This window comes from Gorilla gorilla, chromosome 5 (genome assembly GCF_029281585.2).
Source record: "Gorilla gorilla gorilla isolate KB3781 chromosome 5, NHGRI_mGorGor1-v2.1_pri, whole genome shotgun sequence".
NCBI classification, from domain to species: domain Eukaryota; kingdom Metazoa; phylum Chordata; class Mammalia; order Primates; family Hominidae; genus Gorilla; species Gorilla gorilla.
Genome location: NC_073229.2, coordinates 125,241,193 through 125,258,778, shown reverse-complemented (window position 1 = coordinate 125,258,778; position 17,586 = coordinate 125,241,193).

Genomic DNA, 17,586 nt, shown 5'->3' with positions numbered 1-17,586 from the left:
CAAATCACTTAACTTCAATTTCTTCATCCATAAAGTGAGAAGTTTGTCATGGGGATGACAAGCCTGCTTAAAGCTTTTAATAAGGTTCTTTGAAGACAGCCAATACAATTCACTGTAAATTATAATATGGCAATTTGAATTTAAATAATTTTTTTCTCCTGAGTAATATTAGATACTCAGTACTCTTTGTCAGTGTAGTAAATTATTCTGTAACTAGGTAAAGCTAGCCAGCAAAGTGTGAAAAGTTGCTGTCAGCATCTTAACTTTGCACAAAAAAAACACTATAAAGTGGCAATGTCTTTTATTTTATCGAAATATGAGTAAGGTGGCAAATAAAAGTGATTTTAAGCCTAGTTGTTAAACAATGAGTTCTTAAATTGAGTAGAAATCCCCATGCAAGGAAAAGAATTCAATGGTTTCTATCGTTATTAGTATTATGTTTTCAGAATCCAAAGCTTTATATTAAAAGCTGTAATTAAATTTTTAAAAATTCAATATCATAAACAAAATTTCCTTTTCTATGTAGATTAAAAATTATTTTTATATCCTGACAAAAATACAACTCTGCAAAAAGTTTTTCCTGTCTTCCTAACTCTATTCATCAATCTCCTGTATATAATCAAGTAAAAAAAGTCTCCCAAAGCAACTCAAATGATTAAATAAACCAGCCCTAAATATCACAACCTCATTAAATGAGTTTGAGGTAGAAGTAGCAGGGCACAAATGCATCATAAACATAGTTATAGTCGTAGGCCAAATAGGAGAGTAACGACTATAAAACTTGCCTACGACTTCAGACACATTTTCACTAAATAATATGCTTCATTCTCATCCCCATTAAGTCCTTTAGTAAGAGTATGATTGTGAATATAATCATTTAGATGAAACGGCCCAAGAAAATTAAATGACAGATCCAATAATCCTTTAAATATCAGTTGCAAAGTGATGATTGAAAACACACACACACAGGCACACACAGAGGTTTGGGGCTGGCCCCATGCTTGGTACAGCGGGTATGCAGAGGAACTGTAACCATAGCCTCCAGCATCCTTTGCCTCAGCCAACCCACCTTCCTCACTCCTAGTATCACCAGAATGAAGCCTATATGTCTTCGCATTGCACCTACAGCCCCATCAGGCTTTGTCTTCTCTGCCTGTCTCTCCAGATTCATTTCTTGCAACTTTGCCACATATACTTCATGTTCTTGTCCATCTTTCTCTGATATGTTACGCACACACAATGCTGCTACATACAAACTTTCTTTCACTCCTCATTCTTCACTACTCAGAACCTTTCTTCATCTTTTAAAACTCCCCTCAGAGGATGCCTCCAGGAGGCCTTCCCTAGCCCTCCAAATCCCCAGTCTGTACTCTGATAGTACCCTATTTACTGCTGTCATAGCGCTTTTCATAGTCTGCTTCTTCTCTATTTTCTCTACAAACTGTACGCAGCTCAAGAGCAAGGACCATGTCTACCTTATTCTAGCAGCCTCAGGCCCTAGCACAGTGACTGACATAGTGAGTATTCAGAGTTGGGCTCTACTAGTGCTTATGAGCTGGTCAGAAACCTAAAATATATACATTAGCAGTTAAGTACAACAAAAGGCCATTTCAAACTGTGAAGTGTGGAATTTGGTGCTCTTTGATATAGGAAGACTTTTAAGAGAAACAATAATTTGAACTGAGCCCATATGAGCAAAGAGGTGGGGAAAGAACAGCCAGTATGACGACCGGAAAGCCAAAAAATCAAGGGTTCGGACCTAACCCATAGCAGGGAAAATGAAAAGAAAGAGGCAAATCCAAACACTATAAGAATACAGTATAAGACCTTATATATGCTTGTATATACTACTGTTGGAACTGTAAATTTGTACAGTGTAAGTAGGCAATTTTCCAGGACCAAAGCCTTAAGATATACCAGCACCATCACGACCAACACCACATTACTGTCTCTATATCTTTCCCCACCTATTAATACAATTCCACTTCTAGGAACTTTCTAGGGAAAGAAATAATTAATAATGTGTGAAAATATATATGTACAAAGTTGTTCATTAGAGTATTCTAAAAATTAGCCAAAAAAGAAAAAGGAAACTAAATATCCATTAGTGGGGACTCCTTAAGTAAAGCTTCATGTTGCCATGTAATGAAATACCCAACTAACTATCCAACTGACATTTGAATGTTCATTTCCTGTTATAACATGATATAATAAAATCATATTAAATGAAAACTCTAAAATGTTAAATATATTAACCAACAAAAGCCCACGTTTATAAAATCACAGTACAATTTTATTTTTAAATATATTGGCAGAATCAAATCTAAAAATATCAGAATGTATGAACAATGGAGCAGTTGTGGGGAAATTTTTGTTTCGCTTATTTGCATTTTATATGTTTTTTAAATAATTATGTTTTATAATAAATCCATATTAATTAACAGAAAATTTCTTATTGGCTCTAGTAAATGAAGAAGAAACGATAAATTAAGACAGGTGAATTATTTGGGAGAAAATGCTGAGGTTATTTTAGAATTACATGTTATGGAATGGTTGTTAGACTCCAGTGAAATCAAAGTGAAAGGGCTTTGAAAACTCTAAAGCAAAGTGACTGCATTTCTTGAAGACTCTTCTCAGAAATGTTCATAGAGGCTATGTCAAAAATGTTCCATGGTATAATAAAGATAGGATATGCTGGGTTAAGCAAAGTTAAGTAGATTCTCACTGTAGGACTTCTCAGAGCTTTTAATGTGCTAGTTTTAATGTAGACATTCAAGAAAGAAACATAATATGCATTGTTTTGCAAGTATATTTGACCCTTTTCTCAAAGAATATCTGATAGAACTAATGTTTTCTTGCACATACTTTGGGAGATGCATTAAAAACACAATGTAGTATTTATTTTGAAGTCATTGCAAGCAACCATAAATACAGGACTGGGGCACTCAGTTTGAGTCATCACTTTAGGTCAGGTTTTCTTAATCTCACCACTATTGACATTTGTAGCCAGAAAATTTTTTGTTGGTAGGGGGATGCCCAGTGCATTGCAGAATGTTTGTCAGTATCCCTGGCTTCTACCCACTAGATACCAGCACCTCTACCCCCACCCTTCACCATTATCACAACCAAAAATATCCACAGATATTGCCAAATGTCCCAGCAATGATAAAGAACACTTATTTGAGGGATTTAAGTGGTAAACTTTGGCTGAGGTCAGAATCCCCAGCTCTCCAGTCTTCTTTAATATAAACTGCCTTAACATCTTGCAAAATGCCTGTCTGCTCTAGCAAATGCAGATTGTCATCATGTTACTTTTCTAAAACACTGTATCAGAAAACAACCATCTGTTAAAATGCTGCATCTGACGCCATCATCATTTTATCTATATAATATTTTGATGAATGCTTAATTTTTAAAAAACAGTTCCAACTTTTGGAAACAAACTAAAATGCCCTCTTTTTATATTAACCACAACAAATAGGTGTGTTATTCTGGGGAAATCACTTATTCAAAGCTTTGGTTTCCTTACACACCAAAAAAATAATAATAAGGCCTAGATCTTTAGCCAATGTTATTTCTAGAGTCTTTTCCAGCACGAAAAAAATCAATATATGTCATTAAACCTCACTTTTATTATTTTTAATCATGACATAAAACATTTTACACATTAAACTTATTTTCTGGTTGTTGCAATATTTTCAATTAGGAAAATGCTACATTTAGACGTTGAAACAAATTATATTCAGAAGAAACCAAGAGTTATAACTTTATACTTTGGAACCCTAATGTACAACTGGGAAAGTGAACTATGAGTTTATCAAAACAATAATATTAATACACAACATAATGAGAAAGAAGATAGAACTTCAGATACATGGGAAATCTTTAAATTATAAGTAATACTACGTTAACATTAAAATTAGAATTATTGAGGCTTCTTAAAAGCTACAAAATTATAGCTAGTAGGAGGAATAAATTCTAGTGTTCTTTACAACTGTAGGATGACTATAGTTAAAAATAATATATAGTTTCAAATAGCTACTTAGGAGGATATTGAATGTTCCCAACACAAATAAATGATAAGTGTTTGAGATGATGAATATGTTAACTACCCTGTTCTGATCACTATATATTATATGTATCAAAACATCACTATGTAACCCCATGAATATGTGCAAGTATTATTTGTCAATTAAACAAATTTTTAAAAATTCAAACCTAAAATAATTAGAATCATTGATGAAAGAACTTTAAAGAAAAAATGATAAAAGCAATTTAAAATGTTGTCCAAAGAGGCCAAGCTGAGTTTTACGACAGAAATCTTTCCTCACAACAGAGGTTATTCCTATGCTATTTTAACACTTCTGATAAAGAAAAATCTTGAAAATTTGTCGATTCTTTTAAAGAAGTTATCAATCTTAATACTAAAACATGATGAATATGTCACCAAAAAAAAATACTAAAATAGCAACCTCACTAATTTAAATGCAAAAATCCTAAACAAAACATAAGTAAATCATATCCTATAAAGAATGAAAGGAAAGATCTGACATGATTAAGTGGGATTCTGTGCATGCATTCATTCATTTAATAAATGTTTATTAAACATCTATAATGTGAATCATAATTCTCACTACTAAGGTTATATCAGCAAACAAAACAAAGATCTCTGTCTCATGGAAATTATAGCAGATGAATGAAGACAACAAATAACTTGAATCATAAATAAGTTACACAATAGTTAGAGAATGAGGAGTGATACAGGAGAAGAAAAACTAGAGCTAGATAAAGAGACCAGAACTGATGAGAATAGATGGTTGGTTGCAACTTTAAATATGTAGTTCAAGAATAGACCTCCACTACTCAGTGGAGCATTTGAACTCAGCTAGCATTTGAACAAAAACATGAATAAAATGATGGAATTAGTTTTGTGGATTCCTTGAGACAAAGGATGCAACTAGGCCAAAAGTATTATGGCCTAATTATGCCTGGAAATTTCAAAGAACACCAAAGAGGTCAGTGGGGTGGGAACAGAGTGAAGCTGGGGTGGAGGAGGAGTCGGGTTGGAGAAGTAATGGGGCCAGATCCTTCAGTGTTACATTATAAAGGTTTTAGCTTTTACTCTGAGTTAACTGGGGTGACCTTGGGGGTTGAGCAGAGCTGTAACATATATGACCTACACTGTAAATGAATCGCTCTGGCTGCTGTGTTGAGAGCTGACTGTAGGGGGAAAAGGTGGGATGAGGGAAAACAGGAGCTTATTGTGTATTGCAGGGGAGTGAGTAGCTTAGATAAGGAGAGTAGTGTCATAGCTGCAGGGGTGGTGAAAAGTGGTTAGAGTTTGGATATATTTTGAATTAATAGCCAAAGGGAGTTGCTGATAAATTGGAGAGAGAAGAGGCAAGGATAACTTCATTGATTTTTTTGCCTCAACAACCAGAAAGATGAAGTTGACCTCAACTCTAATTAGGAAGACTGCAAGTAACCAAATTTGGAAGAGGAAGATAAGGAAGTATTCTGAACATGTTGTATTTAAGAGGAATTTAGACTTCCAAGAGGAGGCATCAGGTGGGCAGCTAGATAAACATCTGAAATTTGGGAAAGAGTCTGGACTGGATTTTTTTTGCAAGTCTTTGGCATATATATATATATATATATATATATATATATATATATAGTATTTAAATCCATTAGATTAGATAATTTCAAGGATAGAAAAAGACAAATCAAAGACTGAGCTTTGGGACAGAATACTGGAAGGATAGAGAGAAGAAACTAGCACAGGGCAATCCCTGTGAAAATTCAAAAGACATTTTTTACAGAAATGGAAAAAAAATTCTAAAATTTGTCTGAAACTCCAAAAGATCTTGAAGAGCCAAAGAAATCTTGAGCAGCCACAGAAATCTTTAGCAAAAAGAGCAAAGCTGAAAGCATCACTCTACCTGACTTAAAAATATAACACAAAATTAGAGTAATCAAAACAGCATGGCACTGGCATAAAAGCAGACACATAAACCAATGAGATAAACCAAAAATAGAGAGCCCAGAAATAAATCCACACATTTAGAGTCAATGAATTTTCAACAAAGTTGCCAAGAACACACAATGAAGAAAGGACACCCTCTTCAGTAAATTGTCCTGGGATAACTAGAGATACACATGGAGAAGAATGAAATTAGACACTTATCTCACACCATATACAAAAATTAGACTGAAAATTGATTAAAGACTTAAATGTAAGACCTGAAACTGTGCAACTACTAGAAGAAAAAATAGGAGAAAACCCCATAACATTGGTCTGGCCAATAATTTTTTTGATGTGAACCCAAAGCACAGGCAACAAAAGAAAATATAGACAAATGGGACTGCATCAAATTAAAAAGCTTCTGCATAGTCAAGGAAACAATCAAGGGAGTGAAAAGACAACTTATGAAAGGGGAAAGAATATTTGCAAGTCACATATCTGATAAGGGATTAATATCTAAAAAATATAAGGAACACAAACAACTCCATAGTAAGAAAATAAATAACCAGATTAAAAAATGGGCAAAGGGTCTGAACAGCCATTTTTCAAAGGAAGATATATACCTGGCAAAGAGGTATAGGCAAACATTCTCAACATGACTCATCATCAAGGAAATGCAAATTAAGACAACAATGAGATATCACTTCACACTTGTTAGAATGGCTATTATCAAAAAGACAAAAGATAAGTATTGGAGAGAATGTGGAAAAAAGAAAACCTTTGAACACTGTTAGTGGAAAAGTAAAGTATAGCCATTATGGAAAACAGTGGGGAGGTTCCAAAAAACAATAGAACTACCATATGACCCAGCTAACCCACTACTAGGTATATATCCAAAGAAAATAAAATGAATATGTCAAAGAGATATCTCCACTCCCATGTTCATTGCAGCATTATACTCAATAGCCATGATATGGACTCAACATAAATGTTCCTCAACAGATGAATAGGCAAAGAAAATACATTTTATATATAGTATTTATATTTAGTGGCATGCTATTCAGCCTTTAAAGAGAAGGAAATCATGCCATTTGCAACAACATGGATGACCCTGGAAGACATTATGTTAAGTGAAATAAGCCAGGCACAAATAGACAAATAATGCATGATCTTGTTCATACGTGGATTGTAAAAAAGTTGAACTCATAGAAATAGAGAGTGGAATGGTGGTTACCAGGGGCTGGTAGGGAAAGAGAAATTGGAGAGATGTTCATCAAAGGATACAAAATTTCAGTTAGATGGGAGGAATAAGTTCAAGACATCTATTGTAAAAAAAGAAAAGGAGAAAAGGAAAGAAAAGCAATCAGCAAAGGAGACTGAGACTGAGAAGGAAAGAAAAAAAAGTGGAAAGTAATCCAGGAAAAAAATATATTCTAGTAGCTGATTCCAGTAAAGATGCTTCAACACAAGAAACTCTATTAAAACAATTAATATAACATTATGCTAATATATTTTGACATAATTAATAAAACACTAAGAAGTCAAAGAAGAAAAATTATACCATCATATTAACAGCTGCCAGCATGTTATTTAATAAAATTGAAGGCTATTTAAAAAGATATGTGATCATCTAAGCCAATATCACTTAACAGTGAAACAATGAAGAGGAGATATTCTCAAAGTCAGGAACAAGAATGGAAGCCTACCATATCCCTGCTATACCCTTACTTTTCTACAAATTCCAGTGAATGAAACAAGATGTTTCTCTCTTTAAAAAATATTAAATAATGAGTTACATATATTGGAATGCAGAAGACAAATTTGTCATTATTTGAAAGTAATAGGATTGCCTATTAGAAATCTTCAGAAAAATTTTGAAAATATTTCCAAAAATTGGGATTGAGGCCTGTGGGGACACTAGATCTACAGAGTGGCTTTTCTGAGATTTTTTCCCATAAAGAATGTGACATGCTATCGGATTTCAGAAACAAACTTTATATATCCATGAGCAAAAAGTAAAGCAAGCAAAAAGGATTTGATCACAGAGAATAATGGAGACCTGAATTCTAGTTCAGCCTGCCTATGGATCATCATCATACCATACAGCTGTGCAACTGGCAAAGCATCTTAATCCTCACATTAGCCACATGAGGTTGCATATAGACAGGGCAGGTTCTACTATTTGTACTTGTTGCACAAAAGAAAGCCCATCTTTCTAGACATTAAAAGTCTTTTTTCATATGTTTATTGGCTGCATAAATGTCTTCTTTTGAGAAGTGTTTGTTCATATTCTTTGCCCACTTTTTGATGGGGTTGTTTGATTTTTTCTTGTAAATTTGTTTAAGTTCCTTGTAGATTCTGGATATTAGCCCTTTGTCAGATGGATAGATTGCAAAATATTTCTCCCATTCTGTAGGTGGCCTGTTCACTCTGATGATAGTTTCTTTTGCTGTGCAGAAGCTCTTTAGTTTAACTAGACCCCATGTGTCAATTTTGGCTTTTGTTGCCATTGCTTTTGGTGTTTTTAGTCATGAAGTCTTTGCTCATGCCTATGTTCTGAATGGTATTGCCTAGGTTTTCTTCTAGGGTGTTTATGGCTTTAAGACTTACATATAAGTCTTTAATACATCGTGAGTTAGTTTTTCTATAAGGTGTAAGGAAGCAGTCCAGTTTCAGTTTTCTGCATATGGCTAGCCAGTTTTCCCAACACCATATATTAAATAGGGAATCCTTTCCCCATTGCTTGTTTTTGTCAGGTTTGTCAAAGATCCGATGGTTGTAGATGTGCAGTGTTATTTCTGAGGCCTCTGTTCTGTTCCATTGGAAATGCAAATCAAAACCACAATAAGATACCAACTCATGCCAGTTAGAATGTTGTTCATTAAAAAGTCAGGAAACAACACATGCTGGAGAGGATGTGGAGAAATAGGAACACTTTTACACTGTTGGTGGGAGTGTAAATTAGTTCAACCATTGTGGACGACAGTGTGGCAATTCCTCAAGGATCTAGAACCAGAAATACCATTTGACCCCACAATACCATTGCTAGGTATATACCTAAAGTATTATAAATCATGCTACTATAAAGACACATGCATATGTATGTATAGTGCAGCACTGTTCACAATAGCAAAGACTTGGAACCTACCCAAATTCCCATCAATGATAGACTGGATAAAGAAAATGTGGCACATATAGAACATGGAATACTATGCAGCCATGAAAAAGGATGAGTTCATGTCCTTTGCAGGCACAAGGATGAGGCTGGATATCATCATTCTCAGCAAACTAACACAGGAACAGAAAACCAAACACCACATGTTCTCACTCATTAGTGGGAGTTGAACAATGAGAACACATGGACACAGGGAGGGGAACATCATACATGGGGGCCTATTGGGGGTGGGGGTCTAGGGGAGGGATAGCATTAGGAGAAATACCTAATGTAGTTGATGGGTTGATGGGTGCAGCAAACACCATGGCATGTGTATACCTATGTAACACACCTGCACGTTCTGCACATGTATCCCAGAACTTAAAGTGTAATAATAAAAAAAAGAGTAAACACAGGTGTATATATATAAATTTATAAAAAAATATATATTTTATAAATATATTTATTTACCTTTATATGTATATTTACCTTTATATATATATATATGTATATTTACCTTTATATATATATAAAGGCTTGCCTGAGGTCACAAAGCCTGTGAGTGGCAAAACCTAGGGTTGAACTCCAGCCTCCTGGTACAAAATCCAGGGTCTTGCCACTACATCACTGCATTAGTCTGGACCAAAAATTTCACTTCTCTAAGGACTCAGTTCCCTCATTTCTACAATACGCAGCCACTATCACTCCAGTCCTTCTGGGTCTAAATTCTTTCTGTTTTATAATACATATTTTTAAAAATGTTTAAATAAATTAGAAATCAAATTATCAATGAAGCTTTATACCCTATGTCTTTATGAAAAAGTGTTACTAAATTTAAAAAATATTATGTGTATTCCTTCTTTGTAATTTTTAAGACTAGTAGCCTAATGAAAATCTTCTAATTTCAAGTTTATATTACCAAAACCTAGCTGGCTTTATTGCCAGACTAATTATGTGGTACACAATAAGTCATCACAACACTTGTCTGAGCAAATACAGCACTTTTTAATATCTCACCACATCCTAAATCTCAAAATCTGACCAAAAGCCCAGAGTTGATTCTACATTTGTGTCTTTGGGTCACATTGTTTCCTCACCTGGGAATTATTTCCCTGACATTCCACATATTTCGATGCTATGTCTCCTTAAAGACTCTCCTCACTTTCTGCTATAACCTCAAACAAAACAACTAAAACCTCTTTGACCAGCTCCTCCTCTAAAAGCCTCAAAATGCCCAGAGAACTCATGGTCTTCTCCTAAAGGACATGACTGTATTCACTACAAAGCAGATATTTGTCTATTTATGACCACAGAGAATTGTTTGTATCCACTTGTCTTCAGAGAGAAGGAAATATCTAGTTATTTTGCATTCAATATACTATTATATTATCACCAATCCCTTGAAGCGGCAATAAGACAATTATTCAGCATTTCATAAATTATGCCATCAAATTATTTTATAGCCATTGTCCTCAGCAAACTAATGCAGGAACAGAAAAGCAAACACCACACTTATAAGCGGGAGTTGAACAATGAGAACACATGGACACAGGGAGGGGAATCACACACACTGGGGCCTGTGGGGCTTGGTTGAGGTGGGGAGTGACGGAGAACATCAGAATAAATAGCTAATGCATTCTGGGCTGAATACCTAGGTAATGGGTTGATAGGTGCAGCAAACCACCATGACACATGTTTACCTATGTAACAAACCTGCACATCCTGCACATGTATCCCGAAACTTAAAATAAAATAAAATAGAAATCCTACTATTTTATATTGCTCCAGGTGAATTACCTGATCTTTTACTGAGAAATATATCCTTAAGCACAGTCCTTTAAGGAAAACTAAAGGACCAAGTTTATTTACCAAATTTCTCATGTACATACATATTTTAACATAAAGCATTATTTTAGTATAAAATTATAATGTATGTATAAGAAGTATTAAGGTAATATAAAATTTATACAGAATACTTTTAAAGTAGAGATTCTTAAATTATTTCATATTGCTATACTATGGGCAAGATGGAATATCTAAAATATTCTAATAGGTGAGGGATGAAATACACCTTACGGTTTTTGGAAAAGCTCAACTTTATACTTCCCTTAGGCTTACATTTGAGTATGTCACTTAGAAAGGAGTTAGTTGAATTTAATGAATATTCTTGCCTGAACATTTTCTGCTGGCTGCTATAATCATAGACACTTTAAATTTTTTTTAAGGAGGGAGAAGATAGCTACACAACACGTGAAACAAACCAAGGAGGCTGTATATGTATGAAGAATGTAGTTAATTGTTGAAATAATAAGCAAAGTGCTATCTTCAAATAGAATTTTATCTAAAGTGGCCATGGATCCCAATATTCTACTTGCAGAACCAGCAAGTAGCAGAGTACCAGAGAGATGCGTAATAGTTTGGAAGAAATAAGGACAAAAACAAGCACTAGATTTGGACTTTTAAGACCCAATTTTTAGGAGCGATTTTTTTTTTTTTTTTTGAGACAGCATCTCGCTCTGTCGCCCAGGCTGGAGTTCGGTGGCATGATCTCGGCTCACTGCAAGCTCCGCCTCCCAGGTTCACACCGTTCTCCTGCCTCAGCCTCCCGAGTAGCTGGGACTACAGGCACCTGCCACCACGCCCGGCTAACTTTTTGTATTTTTAGTAGAGACAGGGTTTCACCATGTTAGCCAGGATGGTCTCGATCTCCTGACCTCGTGATCTGCCCGCCTCAGCCTCCCAAAGTGCTGGGATTACAGGCATGAGCCACCGCGCCCTGCATATTTCTAGGAGAGATTCTAACGATGTAATAGCTGTGTAAACTTCTATGTAAACTTCTTTAAAGATCAGTTTTCACATCTATAAAATGATTCCCATAAGACCTTCTATTATCTGACATGGTAAGATGCAAGATGTATTACATATAATAATGTATATAAAAGCATTTTGTAAATTATAAAGAACCATATAATTATTCAAAACACTTCTTGCTTGTTTATAATTGCAAAATAATATTTCGTCAAAGAAAATAATAAATGCAAATTTTTTAAAAAAGAAAAAAATTCAAATTACAAATAATTCTATCATCCAATAATCATTACTATTTCAGAGTGTAACGTTGCAGTTTTTCTTCTATATGCATGTATACACATAAATATCTTTTTAAATTTTGAGTTATGCTACACTTAGTGAGTTAGAAGTTTTTTTTTAATATAGTAATATACTACACAGATTTAAGTCATCATTAGATATAAATGACAGTGGGTTACATATTTAAAGTTTTTCACACTCAAAACCAGCATTTGTGGGCTCAGATAAATAAAACAGAGAGAAATTGTGTAGTGAAGAGACAACTTGACAATGAAAATCTCTCTGAAATCTCTGAATGCATAACACAGAGAGTCCTCAAGATTAGGACCTCCCTGCTTTTTCAGTGGGAACTATCTGAACTTCTTTGTCTTTTCATTGACAAGGGTAGCTCACCTTCAGACTTCATCCTGGAATCCGGTGAAGGAAGGGAAAGGGTAGTGGGTGCTGTGATGTCTGCTTATATTCTATCTTCAGGTGGAAGTACCCATCCCCCAGCAACTGAGGTTATCTGCTACTGATGCTTCAGAGCCGCCTGTTCACATGCAAAGGCCCTTGGCCAGGAACCACCTCACCCAGAGATGGCTCCAAGCTGATAATTGGCTAATAAAAGGCCAAAAGTTGGCCTGTTTCCTCAAATGGAAAAAATTCTGAAAGGCCTTCCTCATTTCCATATAGGGGTATCTCCAGAGAACTCTTCCAAGCAACAAATTTTCTCTTAATTTACTCAACTTTCCATCTCAGAGCTGTTTGCAGACACCCCATGACAACACCACATCCAGCAAAAATGGCAAAAAAGGCCTAAAAGTGACTCAGTTATAGAAAGAAAAAAGAAACTTTTGTGGCTGGTTCTGAAAGTAATAGAAGGCTGGGATCCAGGGCCAATTTACATAAAATTCTATTGGTAGACAGCACTTTGCAGGTTACTAAAGACTGTCACATATATTATCTTAGTTGAAATTCACAATAGCCTGGTAAGATGTGTTTTATTTTTTCATTTTTTATTTTTAATATTTGTGTGTACATAGTAGATGTATGTATTTGTAGGGTGTATTAAATGTTTTGATACAGGCATGCAACGTGAAATAATCACATCATGGAGAATGGGGTATCCATCCCCTCAAATGTGCATCCTTTGTGTTATACAAATAATCCAGTTACACTCTTTTCATTATTTTAAAATGTACAATTAACGTATTATTGACTATAGTCCCTCTGCTGTGTGATCAAATAGAATGCTTTAAGATGTGTTTTATTATCTCCATTTTATAATTTAAGCATCTAAGAAAAGTAGATTGCATAGCATGATTTATGGAATGATAGTCCCTCAAAAATGCCTTCTGTAACCCATAGACTCTCTGAAACTTTTTATTTATCAGATACCTATAGAAGAGTTAAGTAAATATTAGTCATTAATTTCTTTAGTGTAAATTATCTTGCTTTCCCATAGCTTCTGACATGTAGTTTCCATGACAATTTGTGGAAGATTAAATGATACTGGAAGAGTCAGGAGTAAAGGGAATATGAGAGGATAATTTTCTCTCCCCAACTGCCTTATTTCATAAATGGGCCCACCCTCCACCTCCAATCAAAATCTCCCACTGCACTCCATCTCATCCCATGCTCCTAGCCAACTTCAAGCTATTCCTCAAATAAGCCCAGCTCCCACACATTTCACACAATAGTTTGAGTTTTCCTACCTGGAAAGTACTTCATAACTCTTTGTGCTTGGAAAACTCCTATTCATCCTTTAAGATCCATTTCAAGAATTCTTTGGCTTTTTCCTTCCTAGATTTCAAATACAGAGTTGATACCTTATTTCACCTGTTTATATCCCTTATTTTACCTCTCTGTTTTTCGTTTGTGCTGCTGTAATGGCTCTGGAAGCATGGTCTTGTATTTATCTGGTTTTATATCTAACTCCACCACTGGACTATGACTACAGAACTGTGTTTAATTCTGTGTATAAAGATTTTGGGTTCCCAGAGTTTTGCTCAGTTTCTGGTAGGTTAGTGGTTTATCAATAAATGTTTACAGAGTACATGAATAAATAGTAACTTGACTGGGTAAAAAGTCATAGAATGATTGGATAGAGGCAGTTTAAAGGAATTAACTAGGTTTTGAAAGGTAAGTAAGAATGTTAGAATGATAAAATTTTATCTTTCCATACATTTAGCTTTATTAAATAGTTAATAAAGTAGTTAGGAATTTTCACGTTAAAATTATAATGCATCTGAATTTCATAAGGTAGAAGGATAAAGAAAGGGGAGCATAAAATGTTCAAGTCAGAAAACAACAGATGGTGCTTCTGTTCATAGGGCTATGGAACTTTCACCTTATATACCAATAGTCAGACAATGGCAGTGACTGGTTTACTAGAATTTGCCTCATATAAAGGCAATTGTTTTAGCAAGTTTACTGAGATATGGGGCAAGATGGCTGACTGGATGCAGCTAGTATGCACTGCTTCGAAGGATAGGAACCAAAGTGGCAAGTGGATATTCACATTTTGAATAGACCTTCTATGACAGAACACTGGAATTCAACAGAAAAGTTAAAAGAAGCATGAAAAGCAAAAAAAAAAAAAAAGAAAAAAAAGAAAGGGAAACAAAGCAGCCTTCTTGGCCACGATCCACTGGGAGCCAGGTGAAGCTCTCAGATACGTAAAGAGAGTAAGTGAGAGACCTCAAGGGCTCCACATTCCCACCATGGACTTTTACAACCCTAGCTATGAGAGAGCCCTTTGACCCTCATGGGTCCTGAGACTAACAAAGGGAGTTGCTAAACATTGCACAAAGGCATTGATCCAGAGGGGGAACTCATGGTGAGTCCCACAGGTTTCCAAGACCTGAGCAACTGCAACATGGTGCCATTCTGAGAGCTTAGTCCCAAGAGGACTATGTTATGCCCTGAGAGCAACACTTCTGCTGCTGCCAATTCCACTGCTGCTGCTTTAGGATGTAGGACCAAGGTGCAAGCAAACCAAGCTATGCCCCACAGCTACCTTCCTATGCTGTCTGACTGACAGTGGCCACATCCTCTCTGGTGGCAGGTCTGCAGTGCAGCTGCAGCTGCTCCCACCTAAGCATACTGCCAGTGACATGGTGACCACCTTGCTCCTGCCTATCATGGCCAACACTTGAAGTACTACCAAGAGGCCTGATGACACATCCACCAGCCCAGTCCTGTCTCCCTAGTACTTCAGCACAACATCCAGGCACCTGGGAATTGCCCAATCCAGCCCGGCACCATTGAAACCTGAGCACTGTTCCTGGAGTCTGAGGTCAGGCTGACCCAAACTATCAATGCCACCATAGCGGGAACCCACCTACACAAGTTACCTGTTGGCCAGAAGACTGCCCCACTTAACTCATTGCAGCCACTGCCAAGATCAGCATCAACCCACTGCTTGGGTTTCAGTGGGTTGCCCCACCACAACTACTGCCATTGCTGACATCATGCCCACTGCTTAGGGGCCAGAGAGCCCACCCACACACCTGGCCCAGCACTGCCACTACTGGCATCTGGGTAAGCTGCCTCGAGGCCCAAGAGTCAGCCCACCTGGACCCCTAACACCAGAGCCAACATACTCTCTTCTGGGGATCATTAACAGCTACATTCAGCTTAATGCTGTCACCACAGGGGCCAAAAGACTGACCCAACTAGCACCGACTCTCCAGTAGAACTTCACCACAGCTTCCATGAATAACCCCATCCTAAGCCACTAAAGAAATCACAGATATAACTGAACTATATACATCCAAAGAAATCATATAGAGACTATATTTCTGCAGGACTAAAAATCAAAGCCAAAGTGCCCTACCCAGTGAACACCATAGATACATCATCAGGAAAAATCATACCCTATGAAAACAAATTTTAAAAATTGGAATGCAACTCTTACATCAGATGTGCTGATATCAAAGTAAGGACACAATGAACATGAAAAGGAAAGAAAATATAAAACCTCCAAAGGAACAGAATAATTCTACACCAACAGATTTCAATCACAAGGAAAGTCACAAATTCTCAAAGAATTAAAAATATTGATTTTATAGAAGCTCAGTGAAATACAAGAGAAATATGAAAAACAATACAAAGAAATCAGAAAAACAATTCAGGATATGAATGACAAGTTTACCAAAGAGATAGATGTTTTTAAACGAACAAAACAAATACTGGAACAAAAAAATTTATCAAATGAAATACAAAATATACTTCAAAACTTCAATAGAATAAATCAAGCAGAAGAAAGAATTTCAGAACATGAAGGCAGTTTTTTGGAAAAAAAGAATTAAAAAGAATGAGTAAAGACTTCAGGATATTTGGAAGAACATAAAGCAATAGAATACTCGAATTATTAGTGTCCCCAAAGAGAGAACAAAAGTGTTAGAAAACCTATTTAACAAAATAATAGATGAAAACTTCCCAAGCCTAGCAAGAGACTTAGATATTTAGATACAGGAAGCACAAAGATCCCTAAAAAGATGCAATGCAAAAAGGTCTTCTCTACAGTACATTATAGTCAAACTGTCCACGACAGCTTCAAAGAGAGGATTCTACAAAAGAGAGAGAAGCATCTAGTCATCTATTTTCTAACAAATCATCAGAATAAAAGCAGATTTCTCAGAAGAAACCTTAAGGCCCAGTAGAGAATAAAATGACATACTGAAAGTGCTGGAAAAAAACCTGTCACCCAAGGATATTATTTCCATTAAGATTATTCTTCATGAATGAAGGAGAAATAAAGTCATTCTCAGGAAAGCAAATGCTGAGGGGATGAATCACCACTAGAACAGACCTATGAGAAATACTCAAGGGATTCCTAAACTTGAAAGAACAACATTTACCATCGTGACAACACAAAAAAGTATAAAACTCACTGGTAAAGCAAACACACAAATGAGAAAGACAATGGACTCAAATGGTGCCACTATAGAAAACCACCAACCACAATGACAAACAATAAGAGAAAAAGAAAGGAACAAAGAAAATACAAAACAACAGAAAATAATTAACAGTATGACATTACCAAAACCTCAAATATCAATAATAATCTTGAATGTAAATAGATTAAACTCTCCACTTAAAATATATAGACTGGCTGAATGAATGATAAAATATGATTCAACTTTATGCTGCTTAAAAGAAAAACACTTCACCTATAAAAATACATATAAACTCAAAGTAAAGGGATAAAAAAGATATTCCACACAAATGGAAACCAAAAGTGAGCAAGGGTAACTATACTTACAGAAAATAAAATAGACTTTAGGTAAAAAAAAAAAAAAGTGAAAAAAAAAGATAAAGAAGGTCACTATGTAATGATAAAGGGAAAGAACAATCCAGCAAGAGGATATAACAATTCTAAATACATATG